The sequence below is a fragment of the Nyctibius grandis genome, chromosome 5 (assembly GCF_013368605.1).
Source record: "Nyctibius grandis isolate bNycGra1 chromosome 5, bNycGra1.pri, whole genome shotgun sequence".
NCBI classification, from domain to species: Eukaryota; Metazoa; Chordata; class Aves; order Nyctibiiformes; family Nyctibiidae; genus Nyctibius; species Nyctibius grandis.
The window spans coordinates 20,218,070-20,235,647 of NC_090662.1; positions in this window are offsets into that span (position 1 = coordinate 20,218,070).

The window sequence follows — 17,578 nt, forward strand, 5'->3', positions numbered from 1 at the left end:
TTAATTATTAAACACTAAATGTCTGTTGTGAAGTAGAAATAATTCTTGACCATATCTCCAGCAACAGACAGATTAGGTCCTTTATTTGTTAACTATCAATTTTGTTAACACACATTTGTTAATCTAATATTTGCAGGCCTTTCCTGCTAATATTAGTTTGTATCTTGAAGATACTTGGCAGTAGTTCTTGCATTATCGTCGTGGTGATAGATCATATAGCAGAGATATTACTGTTCGGTAAATGCTGAGAGAATAATTTGCTACCCATACTAAAGCCAGAGCAGTGTTGAACTCTGATGGACTGAGACCAGCTGTTGTGACAATATCAGCTTTCTCATTGATTCCAGGAGGTTGTGTAGAAGTGTAACTTTTTAAGTACTGGGTTTAGAAGTAGCATGTGGAAAGGTAGAACTAGTGGAGATCTTATGTAGGACATGAGTTCCTTTTTATGTGAGAATATAGTTTGGGACTCACAGTTAAATATGTTTCTACCAAAAAAAGGAAGAAATAGGATTCGTTTTCTGTAGATGATTTTAACATTTAGTGTTTTTTCTATGAAAATACCAAGCAAACAGCAAATGAAAACACCCAATGCTCCAAAGCGAAAGTGTGATTTCTGTAAATTGTTTCGAAAGCACTGCTGCTACTTTATGCTTTGTGTCAAAATTGTTTTGACTTTTTATGAAGAGCCAGATTTTTTCACTGCCTGGCACTTTTTATGATCACCTGTGGAAATAATGCAACCAAATCAGAATTCTCTCCTCACACGGGTAGCAGTATTTTATATCCATTTTTTGCTCACTTTGCGCAGCTATAAATGACTACACAAGGTGCAAGGCAAAGAAGAATCAGACTCAAAGTATACTCTAAATGGATCTGGATGTCACTTCTGCCCTGTCATCCTTTCTACAAGGTGTGAATGAACCAAAGATTTTTCATCTACTAAGAGGCTTTTGGAATTGAGGACTGACTGGGCTAACTGCCAATCTATGTATTAAGCAGCTGACTGTCAATACAAGGAAACAGTGTGGCAACTTGTAAAAGCAGATAGCAAGAGAATAGTACACAATTGTTAGCACTCTCAACATACTAAGTACTTTCATACTAGAAATGTACAGTCACTTTAAAATCACCTGCCTTAAAAATTTCTTCACCCTTTGCTGTTCTCTTTACTCTTCCAATTCTTTAAAAAAAAATGAAGCTATATGATTTTTTAAAATAGTATGTAATTTCAATAGTGCCAGAAGATATGCCTTTTATTAAGATATTACTGAAGGACCTGTCCATTTTATATTTCAAGTATAAAACTTGCCTGCGTGTAGATGAGAAGATATACAATGTATTGGATTTACAGAGGAGATTAATTTTAGCACCAAAGTGTATATATGTTGTCAATGATCCATCACTACCTAATTGTTACTTAATTAATTCCTTCTTCTACATGATGTGATTTCAATGTGTGGAGCTTAACAGAACATTCATGCACCAGTTCCTTGGTAGCTAACCTTTCAAAACCTTTGCGATTTTACTGCTAAATTAGCTGAAGTGGGAAATTAGGGAGCATGAAGGAGCTAAGTGAGACCTCACAGTGGATAAAAGGTGTAATTACTCTGACATGGAGCTCAGTGCTTAGCTAGTAAAATTTACTAAGGATCTAGCTTCACCAAGGGATGTGACTTTCTTAATAGAGTTTACTTACACACAGAGGAACTTAGAATTCCTCGCCGTTAATATAAATGACATGCTGTCTGGGTTGGAAAGGCAATTTGTTCCTTACCCTGAAAAATGCAATCGCTGTTTGTATTGGCTGCAATTTAAATCAAGATTTTTCTGCAGAGCTTTATCATACACATATGTATGATAAAGGTAACACAGATAAAATGTACTAGTTTGCTTTTCATTACTGACTTACAAGCAATGTGTTCTCATTCATACCATTACATTCAAAGTAAAAAGAAGTATCTATATGTTACATATTTGTAACATACTTGAGAATTTACTTTTTTTTAGACTGAAGACCAGCTGGAAATGTCCTGAGGCCATGGTCTAGTGGTCTGAGCTTGGGACTGGGAGCCAGAATCTCCTGAGCTCTAATCCCGGCTCTGACACTGACTCCCTCTGTGGCCTTGGGTAAGTCACTGAACCTCTCTGCCTCAGTTTCCCCAGCAGTAAAAATAAGGTTAACAATCCTTAACTACCTACCTTAGCACACTTGGGAGCCCTAAGTTAATATTTTAAGAGGTTTAGAAATTCAGAGTAACTTAAAAATAAAAATACTGTTCTTTATAAATGTCCTTACTGGTGATATTCATGTTGTTGTTAGATATTCACATAACTCTGGCATTCCTGTACTTAGCCTCACCTACATTCCAGCTCTGAGTGTTTCTAAGTGTGCATTTCACATCTCCACAGGTCAGCTGATGTATTTGGTTAAGCTGGTTTTGGAAGTTTTTTGACATCCCACCATTTCTAGTTCCATGTCATTATAGGATACAACACCCATCAAAATGAACTTTCAGGCAGCACCAAATTAGAGCAGTGGAATGATGCAGGCATGCATGCAATGCCAAATTAAGTTTCCCTCTTCCCCTTTGTCAAAAGTGGTCAACTTATGAAACAGATATGCATTAAATCTACTTGTCAGCAGTTCATCTACTGAGTTCTCTCCCTGTTCTAACCGTAACAGGAACACTACATACAGACCCAGATTATGGAGGACATTTTTAAAGAGGCTGATGTATCCCCGCATTCCAGTCCAAAGAACAGCTTTTAGAAACAAGCAGGAAGTTATGATCCTGAATTTTCCATCATTCATAGCCAAGACAGCTGGGGAATCAGAATCTTTGGCTATATTTAAGCTATGATACCAGGAGTACATCCTTGCTTCAAAGTCCCTATACATGCACAATTGTGGGTCCCAATGTCTTCTCTGTCTTCTCGTTTTCTATGTGGCCCTCTTCATGATGGCATGCCTGCCACTGCCTTGTGAGAGATCTTAGCAGCAGCAGAAAGGGCTCTCACAAATGCACTTACATGGTGAAATAAATCATTAACTCAGCCTGATTCTCTTGCAGATCATCCTCAGCCACTCTCACTCCGAATTTCTTGTTGGATTTCTAGAAATCTGGTTTAAGAAAATCACTATCCTTATTGTCACTAAGAACCATCTGTATTCTTAACTCCTGCTGTCAGCCAGCTAGAGCTTCATGAGCTCTGAGACCATTGCTTCGTCAGGTATTAGGCATCACAAAGTCCTCTAACAAAAGTAACTCAGGTCTCAGTAGAGTTGTCCTGAAATTGCTATTTGAACGAAGTTTTCTGAGACCACTGCCACATAATTAGAAGCTAGCCTGAAATACCTTTTCTATGTTAAAAAATTTATATGTTCTAACTTTTGTATTTATATACCAAGTTGAGAAAGGGTAGAACTTGAACACCTTCTGCAGAATATCTTCTGCAGATACTGTTAAGATCAACAAGTCATGATATTTAGGTGTGTGACTGTACATATGAACTACCAGAACTAATTTACTTATAATTAACATATTCTAATGTAACTGCGTATCTACAGGATCAGTCCTAGTCATGGTCCAGTGCTTTAACTAAGCCTTCTAATATTTTTGCATTAGTTTGATATTCTTTTCAGTGGTACTTGCATTAATTATGAGAGGAAATACCAATTCTTGACATGTCATAACCATGTGCTTCAGTGTACACTGTATAGATTTGTACCCTGAGACCTAGACTCAACCTGTTATTTCCATGGCTTTCAAGAGATTTTTATGCTCTGAGCAGAGTTTCCGTTGCTCTAATTGTTTACAAGAAGTATCATAACTTACAACTGAGTCATCATTGCAGTGCTGGAACTAGATTCCTTTCTGTTAATTTCCAAGCAAGTTAGCACGTGAGTTGTATGTCTTAAGTCTCAGAGAGGTTAAAAATCATGTTTCTAATTGTGTTAGAAAAGAATAGTAGCTCAAGAGAAGCTTACAAGTAGAGTGATGGGACGGTCTTCGTGGCCCCATGTCTTAAGTCTTTCATGCACTGAGGAAGCTAAATAGAAATAAAATCCTCATGAAGCTGAAGAACCTAAATAGAGTGGGGCCATGCTATTGCTTTGTAATATGCTAGTTCTCTTGAATATTATTACTGCTTCAACTAGTACAGTCTTTTCAAAGCTGTGCACTCCTTTGTCATAACAATATACTGAAACTCTCCCATTCTATTCTCCATCATCCTTCCAAAATACACTTCTTTGTGGCAAATAACTGATCTTCAAGTCCTAAATCAAAAATGCTAGCAAAGGTTTTGCGATTTTTTGTAGACTTCATGTTGAAAGGAGCTGGCAGAAACTTGAAGAACCACCTTAAAGACATTAGGTGCCTTCCTCTGTCCTGAATACTGAATACTCGTTCTACTGATGTTCAGTGATTCACATGGCCTGAAAAGGGACCACAGTTTACTCCAAGAATAACTTGGAGTAAAATGTCTATGTTGAAATCATAATTTGTTAGCATCTCAGATAATTCCATGGAAGAAAATAGGGAAACACAAGTTTTGTTCTTCTCTTTCAGAACTTATATTTTCAGATTTTAATGGGGAATTATAATAGCCTCATGTTTTATTGTGCTTTATAAAGTTACAGAAAAGATGCATACCTATTTCTGCATGGGCTATTCTGAAGAAATTGTGATTCCTGTACAAATAAATAAACTCAATTTTCATATAGATAACATTTCTAGAGATATCTTTTCTTTCAGGATTCCTTTTTTGTTCACTCCTATTCATATTGGGAGGTTGCTTCTAGTATTCAGTCCCATCCTACTATGCTAACTTAGGGACGGGACAGATTTAGATTCAGTGAGGTAAAACTGGTTTGCTGATTAATGCTTAGGAAGTATACTTCTTCTCCATGATATGGGTTAATCTATATTTAAAAACAGTTAGTTCCGTGTAAGATGAGCTACATTCTCATCCATTTGAGGTCTGAACTGTCACTTTGAGTAGGTAAACAAAAGCAGACTATACCCAAGGCAATAATAATAATTTTCCAATCATCTATTTCATGGTTTTGTGGAATAAATTTTGTTTTAAATAAAAAAAAAGCCCCAAAACTGCATGGGTTATTTTTATTTTTTTCTATACTTCAAAACCAGAATTATGAAGTGTAAATAAAACCACATCTCTAACTGGGGGAGTTCATTGACTACTATGTCATAGTGTGAGTGCAACCAATAAATTGTGGACATCTAAAAATGTTCATGTGTATACAAAATTTTAACAGACACATTTTAAGGAATACCTAAATTATTAAGTTGGTCCTGATAAAAAAAAATACTTTAATTTGAAATTCTTTCCAAATTCCATAATTTTCCAGTACGTCACTAAAAATCATTTCTATATGAGGGTAAGATTCTCATCAGTCTCCTCAAAAACAAAAAAAAAGAACCTGAGTTTTAAAAATGGAAGGCCCAGAGCATAAGTAATTGAGATCTATAATGGATGATTCAGGTCTTTGTGTGGGAAAATTGCAGGCTTATCAAAGAGTGGATGTGAAGAGGCTGATATTAGATTTTGTTATTATTGTTTAGCACGTTAGTCACCAGTTACATTTAGGTAGGCATTTCCAAATACTGAAATAGCGTTGTAACTGGTCTAAGAAATTAACGTGTTAAGAATTAGTGCATTAATAAACTGAGATTGACAAAAAGGGAAGAATAAGAGTTAAACCACATTCATATTAGTAATAGTAATATTGGGTCTTTTTGTGTTTTGACAATTCTTAGCATATCAGATAAACATTCTAAATGGGATTTAGTTTCCTCAACTTATCATTTTAGTGTATTCAGATACTTAAGGGTATTGAAGGCATCTTGCATGGGGTGAGCATAAATGACATAGAACCTATAGACCAGTGCCATTGTGGGGTGGCAGCTGGAAGCCATGCAGGAGATGCTTGTTCACAAGCTGCCTGTGTTAAGCAACTAAATCTCATTCCTCATCTGCTAAACCAGACAATTTGATACAGTGCTGCCTCCTCCTACTGTGTATGCTTCATGATAGATTGACATTGTCTGAAGGTTCTGATTTCTTGCATGAATATAAAAAAATCAATTTTCATTTAATAAGTGATTGCAAAGAGAGACTGTCTGAGGAAACAACCCTGAAGATTAAATGTGCAGTTTCTTGATCCACTGTTAAGTAGCACAAAACACTGTTTCTAAGAAGTGATTCGACAGATGCTCTATGCCATGTAGTTGAACTGAAGGGAACTACAGGATACCTTGTACATGTGAAAGAATAAATAGATTTGATAATGCAAACAAGCAAAAAAGCTGGAAAAGAAACACGGAACTTGAGTATATCATTTAAATCATGGTTTTTGTGGGCATGTAATGGAAAACTATGAAGGCTGGAAACTCGTATGTCACATCAACATCAAGAAAATGATGCTAAAATAATTATCATTTTGCACAGTGAGAATGTTTGTGGTACAAGTGTTAGAAGATGAAGCTGTTGCACATGTATATCCATTTTGGAACATTTCTTTTTTAAGAATACCCTCAAAGTTTTCGGTTAAATCATGCAAAGCAAGCTAGAATTCTTGAACTGAACAAAACAAGCAGTGAATAAAGGAAATTAAATAGGTGTTATCATACAGGGATTTTTATAATACAATTGACACATTATTTTTTAAAATCATACTTGAAAATTAATGCAGCAAGGCTTGTCACATTGAAAACTGCCATTTCAACAAGGTGCTGATGGAGGACCTGTGAACAGCGCATAATAGCAGTTAACAGGAGTGTATTGATCTAGGTCAAGGTGGCCCAGGAAGTGACAGATTTGTGAAAGGTCTAATGTTACTTTATTAAGAATGGCTTCAAAAGCATAAAAAGATGTTAAGCTCTTAAGTGTTATTGAAAATCTGTGGAAGGCAGGCACATAACAGAGATTTCTGTTTTCCAGTATTCCCCTGCTATGTTTTCATTAAGCATCTGGAATAGAGCTCCAATACTTAGTAGCATTATGTCTTCACACAAGTTTCTTTACCTTGGGGGCAGACCTAAAGAATAAAGCCTGTTTTTTTGATCTTGTTAACTCATGTCTGTGAGACTTTGTTCTCACCTACTCCTCCTGTTCACTTGAATATGAGCATGCTAGGGTATGCAGGAAGATAATTCAGTTTACAGAGTCATGGTAAAGTGGAAGCCCAAAGCTTGGTCTATTCCTGTGTTTCATTAGGGGTTAGCAGTCTCATAACATGGCTGAGACTGGAGGTTGGAAGTGAACAAAACCGGATGATCCTTGATCTGAATAAAACCAGGCAAGGATGGAACAGTAAAATCAAACAGCAAAATATGGAAAAAATAGGACCTTTTCTTTCAACTGACAGTGCAGCTTCATAGTAGCCTAAACCAGTCTAAATCCAGACTGCCCTAGTCCTATTCTCCCACCTCGCTTCGTCTCTATATGCCTGATCCCTGCTTTGGGCAGGCACTAAGTGCTTGTGGAAATGTCTGGGATGCCAAACCAGCATCACTTTTTACCAGGTTAGTTTTCTGCCGCATCAGCTTCTGATTACAATACTGCAGATTAACCCCAAATAATGCAGACACAGAGCTGTTTAAATTATTCAAGGCCAAAACCTACAGGGTATGTCTGCCTTTATTACGTAGTTCCAATGCCTGTTGGGCCGTCAACAACTGCTGCTGGATACCTAGTTAGTTTTTTCAGCTAACACTGCTATTCTTCCCCATTTGCACTTACCAAAGAATTCTAAAATTTGCCTCTGAGGTGCAGACAAAACATATGAAAAACAGCCCTCATATGAAATATACTGTTGTACCCTATGTGAAGGGGATAAGGTATTTGAAAGCCCATGTCCTAAACTGTGGAGGATGCTGTACTTTTCTGGAGTGAGGATTTGAAAGGTAGCCTCTCTACTATCTAATACACTTCCCCGTTTACATTAAAGCATTTATAAGGACACACATCGGAATGCTAAATTAGTATGCTGTCCCTCTGTGAATAATGTGTTGACAGATTGATTTCTGGAGAAATATTTTTTCCTACTGATGGATCTTAGACATCTCTAGGTACAGTAAAGAAATCCAGATTTCACCTAAGACTGAAAGATATTCCCTTAAGGAAATAATTTTGATGGTTGGAAAGGAAGCAGGATGTTGCTGTGGGGAAACTTTTGGAGGAACATTCCTGAGACTTAGCTGGACATGTGATAATACAGCCAAAACCAGCTTGCCAGGAGCCAGTTCTGACCAGTGCATTACAAAAATAAAAGGGGGGCAGGCAGGGAAAGCATGGTATCAGTGAAAATTAAGTATTTAATCTCTTTGAGTAGCTAAAAAGAAGCTGACTGAGATCTGCAGGGCTTAAGTGTATTGTAAATTTTGGAGGCCAAATGCAAATAATTAAGGCCAATTAAGACCCTAAGTCTTGTGATAGGGGCCAAACTTAGGACAGTAATGCACTTACTTAGGGATGGAAGCATGTAGGCCCAGTGTGGTGTTTCCTTTAGTACCTGAGATACATATCAACCCAGCAGAGATCAAGAAAACAAGATAAGGACATACACAGAGTATCCACAGAGCATATAGAGTGGATTACCACACTACTCCACAAAGCACACTATCTGCCAGACTGGGGCATATCCCAGGTGAGGCCCCTTTGTAGTCCTTTTGGAAACTCTTGTGCAGCAGAAAGCAATTAAAGACTGATGGGTCCAGATGATGAAAATGGCATATTTTGGGTGCTGAAACACTCATTTCAGATAGTGTTACAGCTTATTGGCTTTGCTTCTCAAAGCAAGGTATTTCTGAATACCTCTGACTTCTCCTCAGGTGTTTATGAATCTTCGTGTCCTGTTCTGTCTGCTCCCAAAGTATTTTACTTCAATTTGCCTTGGGTGTAAACTTAGCAACTAAAGTCTGACTAAGACTTAAATGGGATTTAAAAGAAGGATACCCATAAAGATTGAAAGATAATGTAAAAATCCCTGAAGGAGATAAAAAGTAACTGATGATAGCTCCTGTGAAAATGTAGGTAAAATACATCCTAATCTCACAGGAAAATCAAAGAACAACCAAATACATGTAGAATTGTCTGTGTAGAGTTACATAAAGCACAAAAATTTGTTGAACTAACCAAAATGGTGGCTAATAGGGGAGACAGAGATGAAGCCAGTAACAATTATGACTAATTCAACATTGTAAAATTGTAGAGGAAGAGGAAGCATATAAGGTGGTCTGCAGAGATGAAAGTATGGATAGAAAAAAGTTTAGGAAAAAAAAAATAGCAGTTCAGTCTATTAGGCTGTTTCTCAGAGCTGGAAACTCTGACAGTTTTTCAGTTCAAAGCTAGCTGAAGGTGCGTTTAGTGGTCTAGGTGATGTCTTAAGGAATGGTATAGGGACAAATGTAGTTGAGAGGTGCACAGGGCTGCTTTGGCTGAAGAGGGAACATCCTCTATATGTTTGACACACAGCTCTAGCATGGAAAGGATCAGGTACAAGCCAATTATATGAGTTTTTCACTTTGTCTGTGAGACTTGACACAGCTGGGGCTTTTACTAGGAAATCAATTATATGATGAGATTTCTTTCTGAGAAACGTGAATTTTGAATTGAATTCATAACTAGGCACAGCCTAAAGTGTCTGAGCCAAGGACATGAGCAAATATGCCCACTTTTCTATCCAGCCAGAGAAGTAGGTGCCTATCTAGATCTTCACATTGAATTTTCTGTCCCCAGTGGCTATGTAGACAGGTTAGGTTTCTCAAGAAGGCAATTAAATATCTTCAGGCTGATTTTTATCCAATGTCAATATAAAAATGCATATATGTTTCATGGAGAGAGGTCTGTATCTTCTGTTCTTTTCCCTGATCAATGTCAACTACTGGGCTTGGACAGACTATCGTGTCTGTTCTGCATGAAACTTCAAGATTTGCTTCACAGTGGTTTAGCTTTTGGAAGAGGAGTTAAAAATAGTCTGATTCAGGATATTTGCCTGATGATCATGACATTTTCCTGGAATGCAGGAACTGAGGATTCAATCCCCTGTGTGATAAATAGGCCTAGATGCATCCTAGATGAATGGTCTAACTACTAGACTGATATGCAGAAGATGGATGGTCCTGTTGTCATCATCCTTGGCTGAGGTACAGTCATGTTGTTCCTGACTCCTCCTGGTGGTTTAGCCAGACTTCATATTCTTGTCTGCCTAATTCTGGAGGATAGCAGAGCAGCTTAGTTGAGAAGGACAGATGTCCATCTCCTCAGGATACACACTTCTCAGTATGTGTTACCAATGAAAATTTTTAATTTCATTAAAATGTAAATTTTATACTAAATTCAGAGATATCTAGCAAATATACATTCTAAAAGATGTGCAAATTAAGATTGGATTTGGTAGGTTTAGATGTTTATGACCGAACCTAAGGTTTTAAGCAGCTTGCCTTATCCTTTCATGTTACATGTCAAGTGATCGTTGCAGAGTTTTTTACTCAGACTTTTGAAATTTTTCCATAGTAAGTTGCTATTTGTGGAAGAAGAAGAACTTGGAGCCATTAGGGAATTTGAATCCAGGCTGTGGTATATCTCGGTTACTGCAGGCAGTCCAGAGGATCAGGTTTACCCATATAGCACTGGAGTAAGGGTGTTCAGTGGAGGCTGGGGGAGTGATGCAAAATGCATTTCAGGGAGGTAGACTCCAAACATTTACATTTGATGTCTAGCTTTATTTTTATAGTCACATTTTATGTCTTTATTATTAAGTCAAATCAACCTGGTGCTCTCATTCCAGGAAACAATTTGACCTGGAGGAGGATAGCTTTGCTTTCACCTCTCTTTCATTTGTTGTTTGGGAAGGGAGATTAAGTGTGTACTTGCACTTTTTGGGTATGAGGGTCATCCCATTTTTCAGTAGGCTGTGTTACATTAAACATAATTCCTTTCATCTCTGTTTTTCTGCCTTCTCTTTCTTCTCATTCTTGATATAACTAACTCTACTGAAATCAATGCTATTACATCAAGAATATATGTGTGTGTTTATATAATAGTAGGTCCTCTAATTACAATATGAATGCTTTGTCAAATGGCTGTGTTTCAGCACTGATCTCTTCATCCTTCTTAAAAACTGATAAAAAATATAAGACCACTGGCAGATGTTTAAAATTGTATTAGTAAGTCAAGCCAAGAGTACTTTGGTAACATACTATGCAGCTGTTCTGCTCAAGGGAGTGTGAAAATGTCTCTACCTGCATTACTGAAATAGTCACGCTGTTCTGATGGCTTGTCATCCCAGTATTATAAGATCAATAAATACATTTAGTGATGCAAAAATCCACTCCCATTCCATCCCCTAGAAGTAATATTTTATTTTTCGTTTAGGAAAATCAAAAGAAACCTGGGTCAAAACATCCTCTTACCATATGTTTTGTGCCAAGCTTTTATTGGGTTTTGATTCAACATATAAAATAAAACTCTAACTCTAATAAAAGAATATATATGCTGTCTCTTTAATGGTGAACTTGAAAGAAATAAAGGGAACTGACAAAATCACATTCTCTGCAATATAGACAATTTAATGAAAGCGAGAAATGCAGTATTTTATAATGCATCTATATTTTAAATGTGTCAAACTAATGAACTTTAAAATGAAACAAAAAATTTTGGAGCATCTCCCAAAGTGTTGCAGAAGTTGCTGACAAGGAAGTCTATATTTGAGTGTTATTCCTATTGGAAGATACAGTATTTGTCAGCTATTAACAAAATTACTGAAGTACAGGGAATTTGCATAGATATTACACAATTTTTGAAAGGAAAACAAGAAATAGACATGCACAAAACATCCTTATAAATGTCTGTATTCATACAAAGAATTCTGCCATGAAACCAAGCATTGCATAAAAATTTGTCACTATAGCTTAGAAGAGTATTGTAGCTAGGTTATAAAAAGTAAAATATCTGCACAGCAGGGTTTATATGACTTTTCAAGGAAATCTTCATTACAGTGTTATAAAGCTTAATCACATAATCTGAAAGAAAAAACAAAACAAAACAAAACCATACGTATTTGCAGTTACCAGATGTAAGAATTTTTTTTTTTCATCTATGTTACATTACAAATTCAAGTGTGCAGTGTTTTAGTTGTAAGGTTGTCCTATGAACTGTAGGACTAATGAAGCAGTAGTCTTTATTCCCTGCAATATTGACTAGTTTTCCTTCATGTCACCCAATACTCAGTACCCTGCCAACCTTTCAGACGTTCAGGGACTTAGTGCTTTTGAGATCTGTATTAAATTTACTTGAAAGTGGTCTGCAGACTCAAAAGTTAATAGTTTGAGAAGGGAATATTAAACCTCATGATCAGAAACCAGGTTATGAGTGTTAAGTAATAAAGTTAGTGTGTTATTGTTGATGTTTTCAGACTGATTTTTATTGATCAATTTTGTACATATCACATGTTTTTAAAGTCCAAAGTTGTCAAAAATTTGCTGACAAAATGATGGGCTGGAAAGAAATAATGGAGCTCCCAAGTGTGTTATAAATAATTCCTACTTCTTTTTTTTTCTCTTTTTTCCCCCTCTTTTTTTTTCTCTTTTTTTTTTGTTTGTTTGTCTCGTTTTTGTTGTTTTTAATGAGGCCTTGGTCCAGGCACAGCCCTACTCACAAATCATGTACAGGTTGTGAAATTTTTGCTAGCATCAACAAGAGTGAAGACATCCTGTACTGTATTGACCACAGCATCAGCTATGAATTCTTGGTACAAGTTCTACGTTGTCAGCATGCTGCATTAATAAAATTGCATTGAATTCTCTGTACATTAGTTCAAGAATAGCTCCATAATTCCATATTCAGAGAGAAGAATGTTCCCAAATACACCTTCTCATAAGATGAGATTTCCTTTTCAACAATAGTTTTGTGCCTACTTACAAATGCAGAGGTAGAAAATTATTATGTCAGGAATATAGACCTTTGTCTGTAACCACATACCTCTGTGCATGAGGGCATCTTCCATAGACCTGAGAGGCTGAGGAGTTAGCCAGCCTCTGCTTCTCCACAGCTGGGTCTGGCCTATGCTGTGGCCCAGCCTTAGGACACTTGACCCTTATGCGTGGCCAGTGCTTCCAGGGTAGGCAGCAAGTGAAGCAGAAGTGATCATGGGCTTTGCATGACTTTTCCTCCCAGTGTGGGAGCAGTTTCCAAGCATGTCATAAGTGAATGAGATAATAATGTAGCAATTACTGAGAATTTTCTTTCCTTTTCCATGAGAGCAGGACTGAAACCCCATTCTCTTACCTTATTTGCTGATGGTGAGGGTGTTTCCTGTGTCTTACTAGACATGGAAGAGCAGAATTTATTGAGCTTGGTTCAGTAATATTCTGTTAACCAGCACTAAGTATGTCTATTTCATCATATTACAGTGTTTTCTACTAACTGTACTGTATAATGTAAGAAAAATTTAGAGTTTTCACTGCTAGTATATAATGGCAGCAGTAACTGATTTGCAGCAAGGGATTTGGTGATCTTTTATATTCTCTTCATTCTATTACTTCTTTATGTTCTGTTTATAATTTCCAGGTGTTGCTTTTTTGTTGTTTTTTTTTCCTTCATAGTATGGGTAAGAAAGGTCTGTTGTTGATGAATAATCAAACACTTCAGAAGATCTTTAACCTTTTCAGTAAACGAACAACATCCATAAAAATAAAACTGAGTTTTGTAAAAGCCCATAAGATAGAGATAATATTACTCACAAGTTATTTCCAAGTGGGTTATTCTTAAGTGGCTTAATATCAGTGCAGAAAGAAACTAATAGGTTGTATTTCTTAATTCTCTGATACTACCTTTGTGTACTCTGAATTCTGGAACAATCTCCTTTAAAAATGGTATTCCACTAGGAGCCAATAAAGAGAAAAAGATGAAAGAATAAACGATAACTGCAGCAGAGACTATTTACCCCCTAAAATAGGGCTTATGTCTGTGTTTATAGTGTTTATAGTATAAGTTTCAGTAAAATATTTTTGTCCAACTGTACCTCTTAGCTCCAGGAATCTTCCCACAACTCTTATGATATAATTGCCACCATGAAATGATATACTTTCCTGCACTTCATGCTTAGAGGAGACTCTGTGGTGCAGGTGACAGGAGTAGGAACTGAACTAAGGTTTTGGGAAGGAGTAAAAAGTATTAGAACATTAAAACAAAAAGTATTAGTACAACTACATACATGCCAATGCCCTCCTAAAAGTTTTATGGAAAAACATTTGTGAAAGTTTCCTGGAAAATCTTAGAGTGCCTTACTGCTGCCTTAAAGCAATGTAAACCCTTCAGTATCATCTGCCAACTTTCAGATAGGTTTCAGGTGAGATGGTTATTGGCCCACAGACAGACATCTAGTGTTGTTTCAGTTAAGGTCTTGCTGTAGATCCCCCTTGCTGCTTTATCATAAACAGCATCTTAAACTTTAGTAATCTCGCTAACACTCTTGAGTCCTCTGAAGATAGCACAGCCCTGATAAGGGTTAGTCAGAGAGTTTTCATCTACAGTGTGTGGCTAGTCACTTGAGTCATTTGGGATGCACATACAGGGCAGTGACCCAGTGACCCCAGTCTAAGGAGCTGCTGCTCTTCCAGTGCTCTGCCTCCCCTAGAGCCTGAGCAAGCTGACTTACTTGACTTGGTCACAGGAGCAGTTTGATCTTTCTAGGGGGAATGATTTCTCTTTTACAGTCCTGTGGAAACAACCTCTCTCAAATTAGGATTAACATGAAGAATGCAGAAAGCACAAGAAACACATAACCAATATGAAAAGTCCAGCTGCCATGGTTCCTTTCATAAAAAAAGGTATTTTTGCTACTTTTTTTGCTCTGGTGAAGCTATCTTTCTCTTGCCTAGTGGTGGAGAGCAGCCTGCTGTTAGCAATCGAGATTGTACTGCTGTTAACATTTTTAGATGTAAAATTTTCAAAGTAACACATGATAAAGATAAAGAACCCATCATTGTCATCATCTTAGTAAAAGTCCTCGTTAAAATAGGAGGGAAGGATTTATCTTATATATCATTGGTAATACACTGTAATAAAGGCAAATAAGCAAGAGTTTGAAGAGCCTAGGACTAGGTCTCACAGTAATTTATATGAGGAATGATACATTCACATTAAAATTAGTTTTTGTATACATTTCATTTTTATCCTTGGAAAAGTAGGTTATGTGTCTGAAACATGATTTTAAAACTTCTCTTCTAACAAGAAAGCCCTGAGTTACAAAGGATAAGTGGTCAAAAAGAACTTATTTTTGGCCAGTATTAAGCTGGTTTATAGACTGATCTGAGGTTTAGATATTTACTTTGAGTAAAACAGTTCGACTGAAGCAAAAATCTGGAAGCTGCATATTAGGCTGGGCTTTAATTTTTACGCTCTGAATGAGCTAAAATGAATGATACTTCTTGCATCACTCCAGTCTTCAAAAAGGGCAAGAAGGAGGACCCGGGTAACTATAGACCGGTCAGCCTCACCTCCATCCCTGGAAAGGTAATGGAACAACTTGTCCTTGGTGCTGTCTCTAGGCACATCAAGGATAGGGGGATCATTAGGGGCACTCAGCATGGCTTCACCAAGGGGAAGTCATGCTTAACCAACTTGATAGCCTTTTATGAGGACGTAACCCAGTGGATAGATGGTGGTAAAGCAGTGGATGTGGTCTATCTCGATTTCAGTAAAGCATTTGACACGGTCTCCCACAGCATCCTCGCAGCTAAACTGAGGAAGTGTGGTCTGGATGATCGGGTAGTGAGGTGGATTGTGAACTGGCTGAAGGAAAGAAGCCAGAGAGTGGTGGTCAATGAGACAGAGTCCAGCTGGAGGCCTGTGTCTAGTGGAGTCCCTCAAGGGTCGGTACTGGGACCAGCACTATTCAATATATTCATTAATGACTTGGATGAGGGAATAGGGTGCACTGTCAGCAAGTTCGCTGATGACACAAAACTGGGAGGAGTGGCTGACACACCAGAAGGCTGTGCTGCCATTCAGAGAGACCTAGACAGGCTGGAGAGTTGGGCAGGGAGAAATTTAATTAAATGTAACAAGGGCAAGTGTAGAGTCCTGCATCTGGGCAAGAACAAGCCCATGTATGAGTACAAGTTGGGGACAGACCTGTTGGAGAGCAGCGTAGGGGAAAGGGACCTCGAGGTCCTAGTGGACAGCAGGATGACCATGAGCCAGCAGTGTGCCCTTGTGGCCAAGAAGGCCAATGGCATCCTGGGGTGTATTAGAAGGGGTGTGGTCAGCAGGTCGAGAGAGGTTCTCCTCCCCCTCTCCTCTGCCCTGGTGAGGCCGCATCTGGAATATTGTGTCCAGTTCTGGGCCCCTCAGTTCAAGAAGGACAGGGAACTGCTAGAGAGAGTCCAGCGCAGAGCCACGAAGATGATTAAGGGAGTGGAACATCTCCCTTGTGAGGAGAGGCTGAGGGAGCTGGGTCTCTTTAGCTTAGAGAAGAGGAGACTGAGGGGTGACCTCATTAATGTTTATAAATATGGAAAGGGCAAGTGCCATGAGGATGGAGCCAGGCTCTTCTCAGTGACATCCCTTGACAGGACAAGGGGCAATGGGTGCAAGCTGGAACACAGGAGGTTCCACATAAATATGAGGAAAAACTTCTTTACAGTGAGGGTAACTGAACACTGGAACAGGCTGCCCAGAGAGGTTGTGGAGTCTCCTTCTCTGGAGACATTCAAAACCCGCCTGGACGCGTTCCTGTGTGATATGATCTAGGGAATCCTGCTCCAGCAGGGGTATTGGACTAGATGATCTTTCGAGGTCCCTTCCAATCCCTAACATTCTGTGATTCTGTGATTCTGTGATCTTTGTGCAAGCACACTGTGAATATAATTGTAATATAATTGCATTTTACACCAACAGTTGGCAACCTTCAGAATAAATGTAAATTTTTGTCAGATTTTTAATATTCTCTTGTTAAGATTCAAAAAAACACTTTCCCAGTTAAAAAATAACCGAACAATATCAATCTAAGTAAACCAAGATTTAATATGGGTCTCAAATAATCAACAGTGATGATTTCAGAACCTTCTGCATGTCAGTGTGCATAAGTGTATGTTTTTCCTCAGCTTTAATATATTATTCCTTGTTTAAATTTCCACTGTTCAGTTTCGGTGATGGAAATCAAGAAATGTGAAAAACGCCAAGGGAGGTGATGCCGTAGTCTAGGTTATTTATCCTGGAGCCTCACACAACAATGAATTACTGTCTGATGGAGGTAGTTTCTTGTTCTAGGTCCTGGAGTGACAGATTGCTTGAACTGCTCAGCATCATATTTCCATCTTCTCCTTTTTAATGTTCTATGCCGACGTGCTGTGATGACACTCACTGACTTCTCGTTAAATGCAAAGCAGAAGAGATACACTGTTTTGCTTATTGTACCAAATGAAGAAAAAAAAGGCTGCTTTCATCTTCATGATGTGAAATATGTTGGGGGATTTTATATCACTGCAGATGTTAGCAGATTTACGCCATGTAAATTGGGTATGTTAATGATATTCCAAAATGT